Source organism: Perissodus microlepis, chromosome 3, assembly GCF_051167445.1.
Source record: "Perissodus microlepis isolate ML-2025 ecotype Zambia chromosome 3, ASM5116744v1, whole genome shotgun sequence".
Classification (NCBI taxonomy): Eukaryota; Metazoa; Chordata; class Actinopteri; order Cichliformes; family Cichlidae; genus Perissodus; species Perissodus microlepis.
Window position 1 is genome coordinate 39,518,816 of NC_140463.1, and position 17,306 is coordinate 39,536,121.

Consider the following 17,306-nt stretch of genomic DNA (forward strand, 5'->3'; position numbering starts at 1 on the left):
ACCTAACCACACTGTCTTCATGTCTTTGGACTGTGGGAGGAAGCCAGAGTACCAGGAGAGAACCCACGCAGAGAATATGCTCCACACAGAAAGGCCCCAGCCAGGTGGTGGATTTGTACCCAGGACATTGTTGCTGTGAGGCGACGGTGCTAACCACCACAACACCCTGCTTAAATCCAGCCTCCAAGACACAACCTCCCAGCTCTCCCCTATATAAATTGTTGCTGACACTAACTGCCCTCTCTCTAACTCCCTGACCAGTCTCACAACAGCACTGCAAACACTGATCAGATTGAATCATATAATGCCCCATTGCAAAGGGACCTTTTTAGGACACTGGAAAGAAGAACACAAACACCAAAGCAGACCATAAACTGATTATGTATTGGCAGAATATCACCTAAATGTCAGGGACAGAAAGCAGACAAACATTCTGGCCAAGTCCACTCTTACCTTAACCAAAAGTACTAAATTTCACCGAACTGAAGGGTATCTGAAAATTTAAAATACTCCTCTAGGACAAGGAGACCGGGTAACGCAACCCAACAACATTGGCATGATATATATATATATATAATTGTTATTTTATTAACTGTATTTTGATTCTTTGCCAGTAGTGTTTTCAGAAACTGTCATGTTAATACAACCTTTGAGCTAAACTGAGGTCCACACAGGGAGAGAACATGCAAACTACACCTGGCTGGTGGATTCAGACCCAGAACCCACTTTCTGTGAAACAGCAATGCGAACTACCAGGCGAGCCATTACCTTTACATTACTACCATTATTATCACTTTTTTCCTTCTATCCATCCATTCGCTTCCGCTTATCCTTTTTCAGGGTCGCGGGGGGGCATGAGCCTATCCCAGCTGTCTTAGGGCGAGAGGCAGGGTACACCCTGGACAGGTCGCCAGTCTGTCGCAGGGCTAACACGTAGACAGAGACAACCATTCACACTGACATTCACGCCTATGGGCAATTTAGAGTTATCAATTAACCTATCCCCACTAAGTGCATGTCTTTGGACTGTGGGAGGAAGCTGGAGTACCTGGGGAGAACCCACGCAAACACAGGGAGAAAAACTCAAAAAGAAAGACCCCAGCTTGATGGTGGAATTGAACTCAGGACCATCTTGCTGTGAGGCAACAGTGCTAACCACTGTGCCACCATACTTCCTTCCATAGTAAATAAATAACATGAAAAATACAAAAGAGTATTTCTGCTTGAACTGTTTTTAACATATGAAAGTAGAACTACCAGAAAAATACTGCAAAATGTAGTATTACATGTAGGTCACACTACTCCTCAACACTGCATACTGGGAGGTGGCCCAGTTCTTCTGGAGTTCGACTTCAGAGTTGAGACCAAAACAGTAATTTTTGTTTTGATCTCCCACTTCTAAATCTGTGGAGACGTCTTCAAGGAAACCTGAATATCAGTTGTTTACTGTATTATGTTGACATGCACAAAAAAAGGGTCCACGGCGCTAATCTTTCTTTTATCTCAGTATTTTGGAACAGAGTTGATGGTTGCATTTGTCAGAAAAGCCAGGCTCAGTAAATTAATCAGGATTAATAATGACTAGCTGCTTGCTCACATTCCTCTGTTTAAATCGACTCGCTGTATAATAGATGAAAAGCTGTGTTATTGATGTAGGAGAGGCCCGGTAGTGTGCAAAAGACACACTTACGTTCGCATAAAATATTCACAAAGGTTATTTCCATTTCTGCATCATTCACAGGCTGAGCACAACAGGCTGGAACATATTGATCACGTTGGCAAAACCGCACTTACGCTTCCTTTGAATGGGCTTTGTTCCCATCATGTTAAAGCGACTGTGATGTGAACTGTGTTTTTCCCTCTCTGTAATCTCACATCACTGTAAGATCACAGCACCATTCTGCTGTACGTGAAGCTTCTGTTTTGTTTTGATTTTCTGAAACTGCACAGCTGAGGTGTAGTCATACATTTGTCATCTGACTTGTTTTCCATAGGTTTAGACATCAAAGTACTTTCGACAAAAGCTTTTGTCAGATCAGTAATGCACAGAGTCGGGAGATAGGAAATTTCACTACAGGTTTCCCATCCCAGGGGAATGTCTCCAAGATCCACTTGTTTGTTTTCATCAGGTTTTTCATCTAAGAATGACTCTGTTCGATGTTTATGAAGTCAGCGGTTGAGCTCCGGATCGATACATCAGACATGAATTGCTTCAAAAGTAAGCCAAAATTCATACTCTTTCATATTTTTTTTTAAACCACTGTATATCAGAGTTGCAGTAAAACAGTACGTGGCTAAAGCTGACTGCACAGTGCAAGCTGTTGAGTCAGACACTAGAGGCCAGCAGAGCCTTTGCATCGTGTTTCTCCGTTTGGATGTTAGGCGTGTGAGCAGAATTTCAAATCGTCCTCCATTTCAAAGAAGTGCATGGTAATGCATGTGGAACAGCCACAGATATGTTTTCATACCTATGGCTGTTCTCACAGCATGATTATATGACACTACAATTAAACTGGAAGCCAACTATGCTCCAGCAGAGTGATATAGAAACTGCCACATCGCTTACATGGAAAATGAAGAATCTACTTGAGTTGGAAACATTATACTTAAAACAACTGTAGCTTATTGATTAGTTTTTTTAATGTACATCAGTGGAAAATGAGATAAATTTGAATTCAAAGTAAAGTGGTTTAAATGGTCTTGTCTGGAGGGGATCTTTAAGTAGTTCTATACCATAAATTGTTTATCGTCCTAGTAAAGAAATGTATGTTTTCTTACTTTAACACAAACCTCTTGCATCACTTGTGTAACGCGTGCATTGTGCTTTTGTGTTTTTTCAGGCTGAAGAAGCGTCTCATATTCTGTAGCTCTGCAACTACTCTGTAAGTATTGCTTATTTATTGAGGCCTTTTGCGCACAGATTATTTGCAGACCAATCATAATAGCTCGTGTGTAGGCTCTTTAAGATTGAGCATTGAAATTCTGCAAAGAGACTGAATGTCTGGGGAAATACATGGAAACATATTGCTCGCTGTTTCTGGCAAGCTAGCCGGCCTGCAGGATTGATTTGACCAATAAATAGGAAATAATACTTGATGTCAGCTGTTATTCACTAGTAATTCACTGGATCGACAACCACAGCCCCCACATTTCTTCCGTGGCACTGATATCTGTCTCTGCTTGCAGCCGTATGTTTCCCTTCCATTCGCAGCTATCGGCTGTCAGCATTGCCAGTCATTCTGACGCTTGATTTTCCCCCACAGACCTGGCTTTGTTGTCTGTACCGCACGGAGCTCCTGGCTGCACCGGCGGCTGTTTGCCCAGCTCCTCCTATTGGGCTGAAAGGAACAGTGCGGAGGGGGGCGGGCAAAATTTGTTTACTGTTTGACAGCAACTGGAAGTAAAGCCTTCTGGAAGGGACTGAGTAAACAGATACTAGTAAAGAAGTATATGGCTGAAGAAGCACACAAACAGTACAGTAGCGTACACTAAAAGTACACTAGATTCCAATTAGAATCCAAATTGGGGTAAGTTTCTCAATCAGTGGATGCAACAATCTTTCATTACAGCCGAAGGGGGGGAGGGGGCGCTGCTGTGACCACTTGGTGACACTGTAGTTCCACAGTTTTATAGCAAACATCCTCTTCTAACCATCAAATCTAATCTGAGACAAAAACCAAGAATAGCAGTGGAGCTCCACATCAGGGCTACAGCTCTTGATTTTGTCCAAAGTACTCAAAAGACAAAACGGGATTAGCAAACATTTGGAAAAGTTTATTTGAACAAAGCTCACTTATAATTGGTCAAATATAAAGCCCCATTGCACAGGCTGGGTGCAGCTCTCATTCTGTGCAGGGAAGAAAGTGTGTGTGTGTGTACATGTTTAGACGTCTTTGTGAGGACAGAAAATTGGCATTTCACTATACTTGTGGGGACCAACTTATGGGGACAAAATGCCCCACCAGTTTGAAGGCATTTTTGAGGCTCAAAATGTGGTTTTAGTGTCAGAGTTACAATTAGGTTATAGTTATCATTCACTTTTGATGGTTAGGGCTAGGGTAAGCGGCTAAGGAAAGCATTATGTTCATTAGATGTCCTTAATAAGATATGAAAACAAGTTTGTCAGCTTTGGGATAAAATTATATGCCTCAAATTTGCAGAGTAAAACCTTAGAGGGTAAAGGCCTTTTAATGAAAACAGAAATTAATTGCATTAAATACGTCTGTGGTAAACGTTATAGACCAGGGGTGGGCAACTCCAGGCCTCGAGGGCCGGTGTCCCTGCAGGTTTTAGATGTGTCCTTGAACCAACACAGCTGATTTAAATGGCTAAATTAGCTCCTGCAGTTCTCCAGAGGCCTGGTAACGAACTAATCATGTGATTCAGGTGTGTTGACCCAGGGTGAGATCTAAAACCTGCAGGACACCGGCCCTCGGGGCCTGGAATTGCCCACCCCTGTTATAGACCATAGACGAAGGCAACATTTGGTGACCTATTTGATACGTATCAATAAAGACTTGGTTTGATTAGGATTAGAACAGGTTCTGGATTTTTCAGAACACCCAGTCATTCTGTTCTGGAAACAGAAATAAGAACTATGACAAAAATCACTCAATTCAGAAAAGAGTACCAAGCGTTACCCCCTAGCAGTCTCCAAGGGGGAAAAAGTTAAAGTGTTTTCAATCCCTAATCATTGTATTTTTGCATTCTTTCTTGAACATTCTCCCTCAGCACAAAAAAACACAAAAAACACATTCGGAGTCTGTCAGAAGGTGGCAGGGAAATTAGTCAGGAGTCACAAAGTAACAGTCAGTTCTGGAAAGAGGCGAGAGAAGAGAGAGATGGGGCAATGGAGAGGAAAAGAGGGGCGTTGGATGATGGAGAGGTGTACTTTTAGTTCCATGCATTTATACACACACACACACGCACAGAGTGTGGCAGCAGCCGCCTGCCGTGGAGTGGCTTGCAGGGTAAGGCTAAAGTCAGTGGAGCGAAGGATGAGGTGGAAGGAAGGAGTGAAGGATTGAGGCGTGAGGGGGTGGTGGTGTGGTGTGGCATTGCGGGGTGGGGTGGGGTGAGTGAGGAAATGTAGCAAATCTGAAGTGACATATTGGGACATGCTTTGAGTCACCCCGCAATAATACACAGATCTTTCCTTCCATTTTTTTAGCCCGTCTGTCTGCTTCGCCCGTCAGGTTTGCTTACAAAAGATTTTGTTTTCACCCCCACCCAGATCCCCACCCTCCTCCCATACAACTCCCCCCTTCGTTGCTCACTTCACCACCATTCCTGTGTTCCTTTAAGTTTTCCTTTACCTCATGTTTTCTGTCTTTTTTTTTTTTTTTAATGCTGACATTTTTTTTTTGTTTCTTTTCATCCTCAAGCTCGCTGCTCTCAAACACTTCCCCCTGCATCTCTCACTGCAGACCCCCACCAGGCTACCTCTCTTCCCTTTCTAATAATATCCATAATGTGCTCTGAGTGCGTCTTGCTCGCAGCAGCTCGTCATTTGCTTCTCCATCCCTCCGATGCTGCACCACCACCACCACCCATCGCTGGTATGCAGTCTTTCTCACCTCCCTTCCATCTCCCACTTCCCTTTATCACATTTCTCATTCCCCTCTCGTTCCATATGCTCTTTGTCTTGGTGTTATCTCACCCTTCTCCTTGATTTCCTCCCCCATTTCCTCCACCCCTTCTTCTCCTCTCCTTTTCCCTCCCTCCTCTTGTTTCTGGATGCGGTGCAGACACAGTGTGAACATGTGATCCTCTTCCACTCCCCTCCCACTCGTTGCCGTGTCTTGGCTCCTTTCATCCTCATCACTCTTCTTGTTCTGTCTGTTTGTCTCCTGTTTGCGTAGGCCACCTCTTTTAGCTTTCACGAGTACGAGGTCCTTAACTCCACGCCCAACTTCTATCACTCTCTTTCTTTCTCTGTCGTTCTGTCTCTGTCACACACCTCCCCTTCTTGTATGCCCCCCCTCCCCCCCCTCCTTTTGTTAATTCATTTTCTGTTGCAGGAGCGTGCACTGTGCAGGCTGTCTGCCTTTCCCCGCTATTTTCACATTCTTACTGTGTCGGCTTTTTTCTCCAAACTCTCCAAGCCTGCCTCGTTATGTTTCTGCTCGTGCTCAGTCTGTGTCCGTGCATGTATCTGCTGATGTGTGCGTTCCTTTTCAGACGTCTACACGTGCTCATGTTCCTTGCTCACTTGCCTCCGTGTTTGTCTGCTTCATACATAAAGGTTAGCTTTGCATTATTGCAGTTTTCTTGCATCCCACAGAAACACACACACATGCTTGCACACACTCTCACATGCACACACAGAGGCAGACGCAAAGATGAAAGCTTGAGAGATTTTCTGGATAAATTCTCTGTGTTGCCGTGTGAACCTCATTACTGCACCCAGGTAGAATATGAAAGAACCCAGCAGACCCAGAACAACAGGAAGAGCAGTAAGATGCCTTCCTTCTTACGCAATTAGACAGGCATGCAGACAAACAGATGGGCTCTTAGATCAACACAGGCGTGCAGTGACAAACATGATAGAAGCACCAAAATAAAGTGCGACAGGGAATAGAACATTTCCTTTGTTAATGATGCCTCAGTACTTGTTTGGGATATAGTAAGCTGCAGGATCTGAGGCTAAGCCTGCCGCCCATCACTGGGTAATGAGACTAATGAGACTAGTCTTTATTGCTATGGATTCTATAAAGAGCACCTTACACGTAGGTTACTTTCTGACATTTTGAAAATGCAGGTTGGGCACCAAATAGCACCTAACACCAACCCTTCTTTAATCTAAGATTTTGACAATATTTCTGCACTGTTTAACTCATAACCTTTAATCTGCATTTCGTTTAAAAACAGCCTGTTAGTGGAGCCTGTTTAAGAACAGGTTACTCAAAAATATACGCTCAAATTTATTCAGACCACCAACTAACACAACTGAGCCATAATTTTGAGCACACAGTGACAGACATTCACCAACCTCTTTATTGAATACACCTATTCAACTCCTCTTTAATGCAAATATCCAATCAGCACGTGGCAGGAATGCTGTGAAGTTAAGCATGTAGATCTGCTGAAGTTCAAACAAAAGTAAAAATAGGATTTAAGTGTCTTTGAGTGTGGCATGGTTGTCGGTGCCAGATGGATTGGTATGAGTGTTTTACAAACTGCTTATCTACTGGGATCTCTGGGGTTTACAGAGGTATGAAAAAGAATCAAATGTCCAGTGAGCGGTAGTTCTGTGGAAAAAACACCAGAGGTCAGAAGGGAATGGCTAGACAGTTTTAAGCTCATAAGAAAGCGATATGATATCTAATAACCACTTGTTACAACCCTGGTATGCAGAAGAGTACATCACAAAGCTCACATGATCTCTAACGGCTTTCTTGAACATGACATTGAGTTCACCATCCTCACTTGGTCTTCGCAGTCACCAGATCTACAGCCCAATAGGGCACCTTTGGCGATTCTCATCATGGATGTGCAGCAGACAAATCAGCAGTAACTGTGAGATGCTATCATGCCTATATGGAGCAAAACACCTCAGAGGAACCTCTGAGGTGTTTTCAACACTTTGATGAATTTGTGGCACAAAGAATGAGCAGCTCTGAAGGTAAAACTAGGTCCAACCCTGTAGTAGCGAGGCGTACCTGTGTGAGTGTATTTCAAGACACTGTACTTTAAGTGCAGCTACAAGACACAAGAGTGTCTCAGGTGCAGCTGTAACCAATGTTCCCTCTAATTTTTCATGTGTCTGAGCGAACACACAAACTCCCTGAGCGGTCCCTTGGACCACTGTGAGCAACGGTAGACGTGTGCACTGTGGTCACGCCAGCATCCAATCCATCCAAGTTACATGGTTTATTAAAATAATCAAATTACAGCATTTACATTTATTTTAGACTACTTTTAATTAACTGCTTTAGCCCACTTACAATGAAAATTAAAAAAAAAATCTTGTTCATGACCTGTGTAGTATGTTAACACTATTGGAAGTAAAAATAACTTGAACTCCAATTTTGAAAACAACTTTCTTTTTTTCTTCTGACTTGTATTATGAGTATGAGTCTGAGTCTGTGGTCTGGGAGAGAGTCCTGTAACTCTCTGTCTGCAAAATACAGTATATAATGACCAACGTTGGGCAATTAATTATATAGTTACTTCTTCAAAAAAGTAACTGAGTTTTGAAAACAACAAAGTTTTTTGGAGCCGTTTACCTAAAAATACAGCCAAGGCGTTTTTTTAAATAAACATTTCAAACTATTAACAGAACAATCAGCTGTTCTGCATCAAATTTGATGCCACACAAATTATTTGTTCCACTCCAAAAAATAATTTCTGTCCACTATGAGATAAAGTAGAACAACAGCCTGATACCTGCAGGCCTGACAACAGGAGATGAATCACTCCTGTTACACCTGTAACTTTCAGTAGTCGCCTCATTGTTCTGACACACACAACAAAACTATTGACTACACGACACACCAACTACACAAGATTTGCGCTAAACGTCAAAAATCTCTCACATCTCAAAACACCGCCGTCACTCCTAAAACTTCCCCCTTCCTAAACCACTAAATGCCATGTTGCCATATTATTTTTTTGATTGGTCGACATGGTACTTTTTTCGACCAATAGGAAAGGGTGGATTTTTTTGTTTTTGCTCACAGGAGAGCGCTTGTGAGCGTTTTCCTTATAAAACGCAGTTTTTACCGTTTCTTCCCGCAGTAAATATAAACAATGATAGTATTCATTGCATTTTTTTATCATAACTCTGGTTTTACGTGTCCTATCAACACAATTTAAAAACTGGTATAAAGTCCACACTTTTTCCATCAGTTGAACACCGTCTGTCCTGCTCACATCTCCAATGGTTGTACACGTTGTCACTAACGTGGCTTCACTCCACATCAGCCACGCCGCTTTGCTAGCTAAAACACCGGTGTCGGCACATAAGGACGCCATCATAGCCTGTCAACGACATTGATTAGCTGCGTATACACACATGTGAATCGCATTATTGGCTGGGCTATGGGATAAGGTGGCATCGTTCTAATCCCAGCAGCTGAAACAGCCAGTCTCTTACTGACTAACACTGCAAAACAGAATTGTTAAAGTATTAATTTTAATTTCAATTCAGGTTAATGTTTTTTTTGTGCGCAACGCAGATTTTCTGTGCGCAGAGACCGTGCCAGCAGTGCGCAATTGCGCACGCGCGCAGCTTAGACGGAACATTGGCTGTAACATATATGAAAAGCACCATTTGAAATGGGATGGCTTATTGAAGTCGTCACATTCACTTGCTGGTGCTTGCCAGCTGCGCACACCTGTAAACGCTGCTGTAATTGCCAGCTGTTGGCCACAGCTGATGTTGATGTAGTAAAGGAGGTGTAGTCACTCTGAGCAGGATTTGATAATGTCACACTCCGGCTTCCGCAAAAAATTTTGTTGTTGTTGTCGTCACTGTCCGTTGCTGTCTGTATATTGTTTTTGGAAATGCACATTTTGAAGCAGACTTTTTTTCTGTACCAGATGTGGCGCTCGTGGAACCACTATTTCCTGTAGGTAAGTACAACTAATTTCAAACATTGTACAATCTGTAAACATCTATCATCTATGTATCTATCTATACGAGCTAGTTAGTGTGCTAAAATGCCAGAATTATAAAAGTTTGCTATTTATTTTTTGTTTCATTTCAATTTTTTGTTCTTAGTTCAGTTTAGTTTTTAGTTTAGTTTTCATTATTTTCAGCCTTAATTTGATTGTCTTTTTAAGTTATTGTACTATGGAGGATATTTGTCAGAATTAAGAAGTTCAGAATTGGTGTTACAATACAAACACAATACTTTGCGGAGCCAGTTGACTCACAGCCATGTAAACATCACACAACTCGGTAAACACATTCAGGAAAGCCTCATCAGGGAGACTGTTGACAAATTGCACCACACTGATGAAGACTAAAATTAAGGGTATTTTAGCCAGTTCTATAAGCACACAATACTTCTTCAGTCAGTTTTCTTTTTCTCTTTGTTGGAGTCCAATGTTCATTTATATTTTTAATTGAATGTTTATTCATGAGGCAACTTTTATTGTTACATTGTACCAATATATTTAAAAAAAAAACACTTTAATATTATCATACCAATACCTTATTTCACTTTCATATTCATAACTGTGGAAACTTAATATTTGTTCCCTTCAGTTCTTTGGGTTAAGTACGGATACATTTTTGTGTCACATGGTTCATCTGTTTCTTTTTAATTGAGCTGGTTGTTTAGCCCTAATCTAAACTGATAATAGCAGCATTCTATAATATTGCCCTAAGACCTAATTAAAGAATTAAAAAAATTCCATATTAAACTAATATATCCCTTTGTTACACAACCTTCTTGTTGCTGTCCTTGTGTACTTTCTGCTGTTTGTCTCATGCTTAGCCGCACTTGCCATTCTTTGCTCCCACATAAAATTTGATAAGGAATGACATACTGTAAAATATTAAATTTACACTTTATATGAATAATTATGCTGTGCAGCGGTCATTCATTGGGCATATGTGTAAGCCAACAAGGTACAAACGATACAGGAATACACAAGATGACTTTTTTCCAGTATTAAAATTGTTGTTTATGCTTTAAAAACAGATTTTTCTGTTGGCATATTTTCACCCAAACTGCCAGATACTGGCAAAATTGTCTGTCTTTTTCTTAGAAGACTAATCATTTTGCCTCTGACATTTAGTGCAATGATTGACGGGAAACAGGGAGAAAGAGGACATGACATTCCGCCTAGGCCCCCCAGCTTTGTGTCGAAGCACAGATGCTGCATTTATGTGGTCTGCATTGCCCTTCTAATGTGTCATAGCCTGTTATATATAAATTGGATATGTCAGTCACTAATCTTTGCAATGCTGGAATTGGTTAAGTCTTCAGGTGCGTCCTTCGAGTGGAGGGATTGGGTGCAGACGGATTATATGAGTGGTTAAATTAGTTTGAAATTCTGAACAGTTTTTGCATTCACTGTATGAAACGTGGTGACCTCATTCGAGCAGACCGGTTCTGCACGTTACAGCACACATTTATGATGTTCTGTAATAACAAAACTCTCCTGCAACCTATGATGGTGCCCTCCTCACCTGAAGTCTTTGCCGTGCTTATGAAATTTCATAGCATTCCCCAGCCAACCAGCTTTAAGCTTTGAACATCACATCTGCCTGCAGGATGTAATCTAAGTTTTCCTGGTTTGTGGGGTTTCCAACCTTTGCTGTGCTCTGCTTGGTGCATGGTTGCAGTGAGTGATGAAGTTTAACGGCGACTGGGTTAACACAAGTTGATCACTTTGTCCCTAACTTTGCCTGCTAATGTTGAATGAACACAAGGAATACAGCTATTTATTATCATAACAAAAGCGATAAACTCAGCAGTTGCAGTTTACACAGGGTTTATTTGAATGTTGTTGAATATTTTGTTGTTAATTGGTTGTCATAATTCCATTAATTTAGTGTTACGAGGAGGCAGCATTTGTTTGGTAAAATTGTCTGGCTGTAATTATTCTGTATTAATCACTTTTTATTATCAGCCTGTCGCAAAAAAACATACTTAGCACCATTTCTTTATGAAAAATGCCAAAGATCACATGATTTGACAGCCATAAAATAGTGTTTCTTACACCAGCAGGGTAATTCTCAAAACACTATAAGTTAAAAGACTGTTAATGTTAGCATGGTGTGCAGCATGCCATGTTTTTAAGAAATAGAAAACAATAAGTAAAGACATAAGCGATAAATGTGACCCTTCAGCCTGTATACTGTTCACTTAAGCCTCATCAGAAATGGACTGAGTAGAAGAGTGGCTGTCAAGAAGACTGAAAATCAGTGGCAACAGGTCTTATGAAGTGATGAATCCAAACTTGGAATTTCTTGTCCAAGTCATTACATTCCATATGTATTTAAGAATTCAAATGTCTTACAGTAGTGTGAAAAAGTTTTAGGTCATTCAACATAAGACAAAAATAACCAGAGTAAATACAACATGCAGGTTTTAAATGACAATTTGATTCAATAAGGGAGAAAACCATCCAAACCTACCTACTAACCTAAACCTACCAAACCTCCGTGAAAAAGTAATTTCTCCTCCCGTTAAATCATGAATTAACTGTGATTGATCACATTTTTGGAAAACTGAGTTTCACTAAACACACTCTGATTACTGGCAAACCTGTTGAATGTAGGAATCACTTAAATAGACCCTGTCTCACAAAGTGAAGCAGGCTAAAAGATCTCAAAAAGCAAAACATCATGCCATGATCTAAAGAAACCCCTGAGAAACAAAGTCACTGACATCTACCAATCTGGAAAGGATTACAAAGCTATTTCTGAGTCTTTGGGACTCAAGTGAACCATGGTGAGAGCCATTTTACACAACTGGAGAAAACTTTAAAGGAGTGACTGGCCCTCCAAAATTACTCTAAGAGCACATCGATGACTCATCCAGGAGGTCATGTCTCAGTTAATGTCAGAGTTCATGATTCAACAATAAGAAAGAGACTGGGCAAAAATGGGATCCATGAGTGAGTTCAACGAGAAAGCCACTGCTGACCAAAACTAACACAAAGGCTCGAATCACATTTGCTAAAAAACATCTTGATGACTTTTGGGAAAATACTCTGATGAGACTGACGAGGCAAACCTTTTGGAAGGTCCCATTACATCTGGCGTAACACAGCATTTCAGAAAAGGAACATCATACCAACAGTAAATATGGTAGTGGTAGTGTGATGGTCTGAGGGTGTTTTGCTGTCCCATGACCAGGAACACTTGCTGTGGTAAATGGAAGCATGAATTCTGCCATCTACCAAAAAATCCTGAAGGAGAATGTCGGTCATCTGTTTGGGACCTCAAGCTGAAGCACGCTTAAGTTCTGCAGCAGGACAATGATCCAAAACACACCATCATCCGATTGAGATGCTGTGGCATGACCTTAAAAAGCCAGTTCATGCTCAAAACCCCCCAAGGTGGCTGAATTACAGCAGTTCTGCAAAGATGAGTGGGCCAAAATTCCTTTACAGGACTGTAAGAGACTCCTTGCAAGTTATCACAAATGCTTGATCACAGTTGTAGCTCCTAAAAGTGGCCCAACCAGTTATTAGGTTAAAGGGGCAATCACTTTTTCAAACAGGGCCATGTAGCTTTGAAGTCTTTCCCCCCTTAATAATAAACCCTTTTATTTACAACTTACATTTTGTGTTTACTTGTGTTATCTTTGTCTAATATTAAAATTTGTTAGATGATCGGAAACATTTAAGTGTTCAACATACCAAAAAATCAGGAAGGGGTCAAACACTTTTTCACACCACTGTAGAAATGGTAAAATATAAATAAGGAATGGCTGAGGACTTTTGCACAGTACTGTCCACTGAATCCCATAAAATCTTAATGAAAAACATCAAATAAACTGCATCCTCAGACTGTAAAGTCCGAACAGTATTCAGAAGAAGAGATGGAATTAAATGTTGCCATGTTGGCACTTTCACTGATTAAATCACGGTTTGCCTGTGTGGAAAACTAAAACCAGCTCATTCAACCTTTTTCTGAAACAAGGTCAGTATCAGGAGACTTTAATTTAACTGAGTTGTTCTTTAAATTTACATTAAACTTGTTTATAACGTAGTTTCTTTTCAGCATTAATGACAAGAGTTTTACAGTGAAAGCAACATCTGAATCCTGCGATTGAATACTCTGTAAAATATATTCACAATTAAAATGCATAAAACTCTGTTCTGAGTCCTGACATCAATCTCAAATATGAACTGTAAAACTGTCTAAAACTATTTTTCATTGGCTGTTTTATTGCTGCTTTGACAATTTCATTTTAACTGCTCTGTCTTCTTATAGCATTAAAAAAAGACAAAAGCATACCTAAAGACTGACTGTACTAGAAACATTTAATAATAATTTGTCTTTACAAGAAGTTTTTTGCAGTGAGCAAAAACATATCAGTAATATGTATTTGTTAAAAAAAGAGGAGCTTGTGATACATTAGTGATCATATTGGAAGTAAAAGAAGGGGGAAAGAGATTTTTCTTTCTTTTCTTTTTTTTCCTTTGGATGCTAGCTCTAATGGGCAATGGAGTTTGAAGAAAGAATAGCCTTTAAAGCAACAAGCAGGCAGAGATGAAGTAGAGAATGACACTGTGTACGATGTTTCGATCCAAACTCAGCATGAAGTGCCTTGAAGAACAGCAGGATCATCCTTAAAAGAAGAACAATAGATAATAACTGAAACACAATTAAAACAAAATGTGTGTTTCAGATTTTGAACATATAGTGCTCCGTGTGTTGAAATGTAAGGTATTTTAAGGACACAGAGGAACCTTAAGTGAAAACAGTAACAATAAACTCTGCACACAATGAAACTGTCAGAGACAGAGGGAGAAATATAGAGAAGGACAACTAAGGTGCAGCTGGGCTGAGGGGTAGAGTATTTTTTAAATGATTTTATATGATGATTTAATTTAATAAGGGAAAAAAGTTATTCAAATCTACCTGGATCTTTGTCGAAAAGTAACTGCCCCTTAAACCTATCGACTGGTCGTGCCACCCTTGGCTGCTAGAATTGCAATTAAGCATTTGTGATAACTGCCAATGAGTCTTTCACGTGGCTGTGGAGGTACTGTGGCCCGGTCCTCTTTCCAGAATTGTTTTAATTCTGCCACACTCGAGGATTTTCCAGCATGAATGTCCTTTTTAAGGCATACCAAAGCATCTCAATCAGACTTAAGTCATATGAGCCATACTAGACAGAACCCATGAACATCACTGGGTTTCCTCCCTTGAGATCTTCAGCCAGGACTTCACTGCAGCTGCTTTCGGTTGCTGCTTGTTTGTGGGGCTGTACCTTGAGTTGCATCTTCAGTTAATGAAAAGCTTACTCTACTGGGTTTAGCTCAGATGACTGACTTGGGCATTAAAAATATCCCATTTCTTTACAGTGGGAAACTCAATTCAATTTAATTTCAATTCAGTTTTACTTATATAGTCCCAAATCGCAACAGCATTTGCCTCAATGCACTGAAGTATTGAGTTGCTTTTGCAGCATGCTTTGTCTTATTATCTGTTTGTACTGTTAAACACTGTCTGATCAATTTTGTAGCATTTGAATCTGAGCAGAGTCTAGCCTGCTGTTTCTATCTGCAGTAACATAATACTAGTGACTTGGATCCACTTGCTCTACATGCCCATGTCACCTCCGTCATGTTTGACAGATGATGCTGTATGCTTCTTTTGTCTCCATACTTTTCTCTCCCAATCAAGAATTTGTTTTAAAGAACGAAAGATGTTTTCTAGCAAACTCTTAATCTGGCCTTCTCGTCCTTGAGTGTAACCGGTAGTTTGCACCTTGTTGTTAACCCTCTGCATTTAGAGGGTTAACTTGTTGTTTACACTTTGTTGCAATGATATACCTACAATGTAGATATATCATTCTAGGCTTTGACAATGATATATCTACAGAATTATCCACTTTAGTTGTCTTTTTGATCTTTCTGCACTTTGGGTGTTTTATTGTGTATTTGAACAACTTTAAACTTTTGTTTCCTACCTCTCTGATAGGTTTTTTGGGAATTTTCGATTTATTGATGGCCTCCTTTACTTTGGCATTGGCATAGCCTTCAGCTAATCCAAAATGCTGCTGCAAGAGTACTGACAGGGACTAGAAGGAGAGAGCATATTTCTCCTGTTTTGGCTTCCCTTCATTGGCTTCCTGTTAAATCCAGAATTGAATTCAAAATCCTGCTCCTCACATACAAGGTCTTAAATAATCAGGCCCCATCTTATCTTAATGACCTTGTAGTACCATATCACCCTATTAGAGCACTTCGCTCTCGCACTGCAGGCTTACTTGTTGTTCCCAGAGTATTTAAAAGTAGAATGGGAGGCAGAGCCTTCAGTTTTCAGGCCCCTCTTCTGTGGAACCAGCTTCCAGCTTGGATTCGGGAGACAGACACTATCTCTACTTTCAAGATTAGGCTTAAAACTTTCCTTTTTGTTAAAGCATATAGTTAGGGCTGGACCAGGTGACCCTGAATCCTCCCTTAGTTATGCTGCAATAGACGTAGGCTGCCGGGGATTCCCATGATGCATTGAGTTTTTCCTTTCCAGTCACCTTTCTCACTCACTATGTGTTAATAGACCTCTCTGCATTGAATCATATCTGTTATTAACCTCTGTCTCTCTTCCACAGCATGTCTTTATCCTGTCTTCCTTCTCTCACCCCAACCGGTCGCAGCAGATGGCCCCGCCCCTCCCTGAGCCTGGTTCTGCAGGAGGTTTCTTCCTGTTAAAAGGGAGTTTTTCCTTCCCACTGTCACCAAAGTGCTTGCTCATAGGGGGTCATATGATTGTTGGGTTTTTCTCTGTATCTATTAAGAGCCTTGAGGCGACTTTTGTTGTGATTTGGCGCTATATAAATAAAATTGAATTGAATTGAATAGCTTTGAACTTCACATTGGGAACTTCAGTGAAAAGATACCAAATGCAAATTTAACACTAAGCTCCAGCTCTTCTATCTGATTGATTTGTCATGGAATTATGAAAGAACATAAAGCTATTTGTCAGTCAATTAAATTACTTTTATACTTTTTGCTTACTTTTGTTAAACCTGCACCAAAAACATTGTCATTGTTTAAAACTATGATTAGCATGTGTAGCTGGACACAACGAAAACCTACAAATACCACAGTCTGCACACACAGTTGAGTCAATTACTATTTTCCTAACTAGACAATATTGCCAAACAACCACCTCCTCGAAGCTCTCCTATGCTTCTATCTGTAGTAGTCTAAATCTGGTGTTTTACTCAAAGTCTTCTCTTCTATATTAGAGAAATCCTGTGTTTTTCTAGGGAGAGTTTCTGAATTTCATTTACATGTTTGTTTAAAGCCAATGTGAAGAATTTCTGTCTAATATTACAAAAATAATATGCAGAGAACTCAGACAAGCCTCTTGGATCTTTGAATAACAATCATCTTTTAGTTAAGGACATGTATCCATTGTTCCATTGCATTGATTTCATTCAGAATGAAAGTTCAGTTGGAAATTGAGGAGATTAAAGTCACTTTCTCATAGAAATTTCCAGCCATTGGGGTTGACAGACTTTTCATTTTCTAAAGGAGCAAGAGTTTACTTTGGTTTTATAACTGATCTTTCTAACGTTGTAAAATGATACCAAGGTAATGCCATGGTTTGGAAAGTCAGTATTCTAAAACACTGATCAGGCTCATATGTGTTATCAGACAGGAGA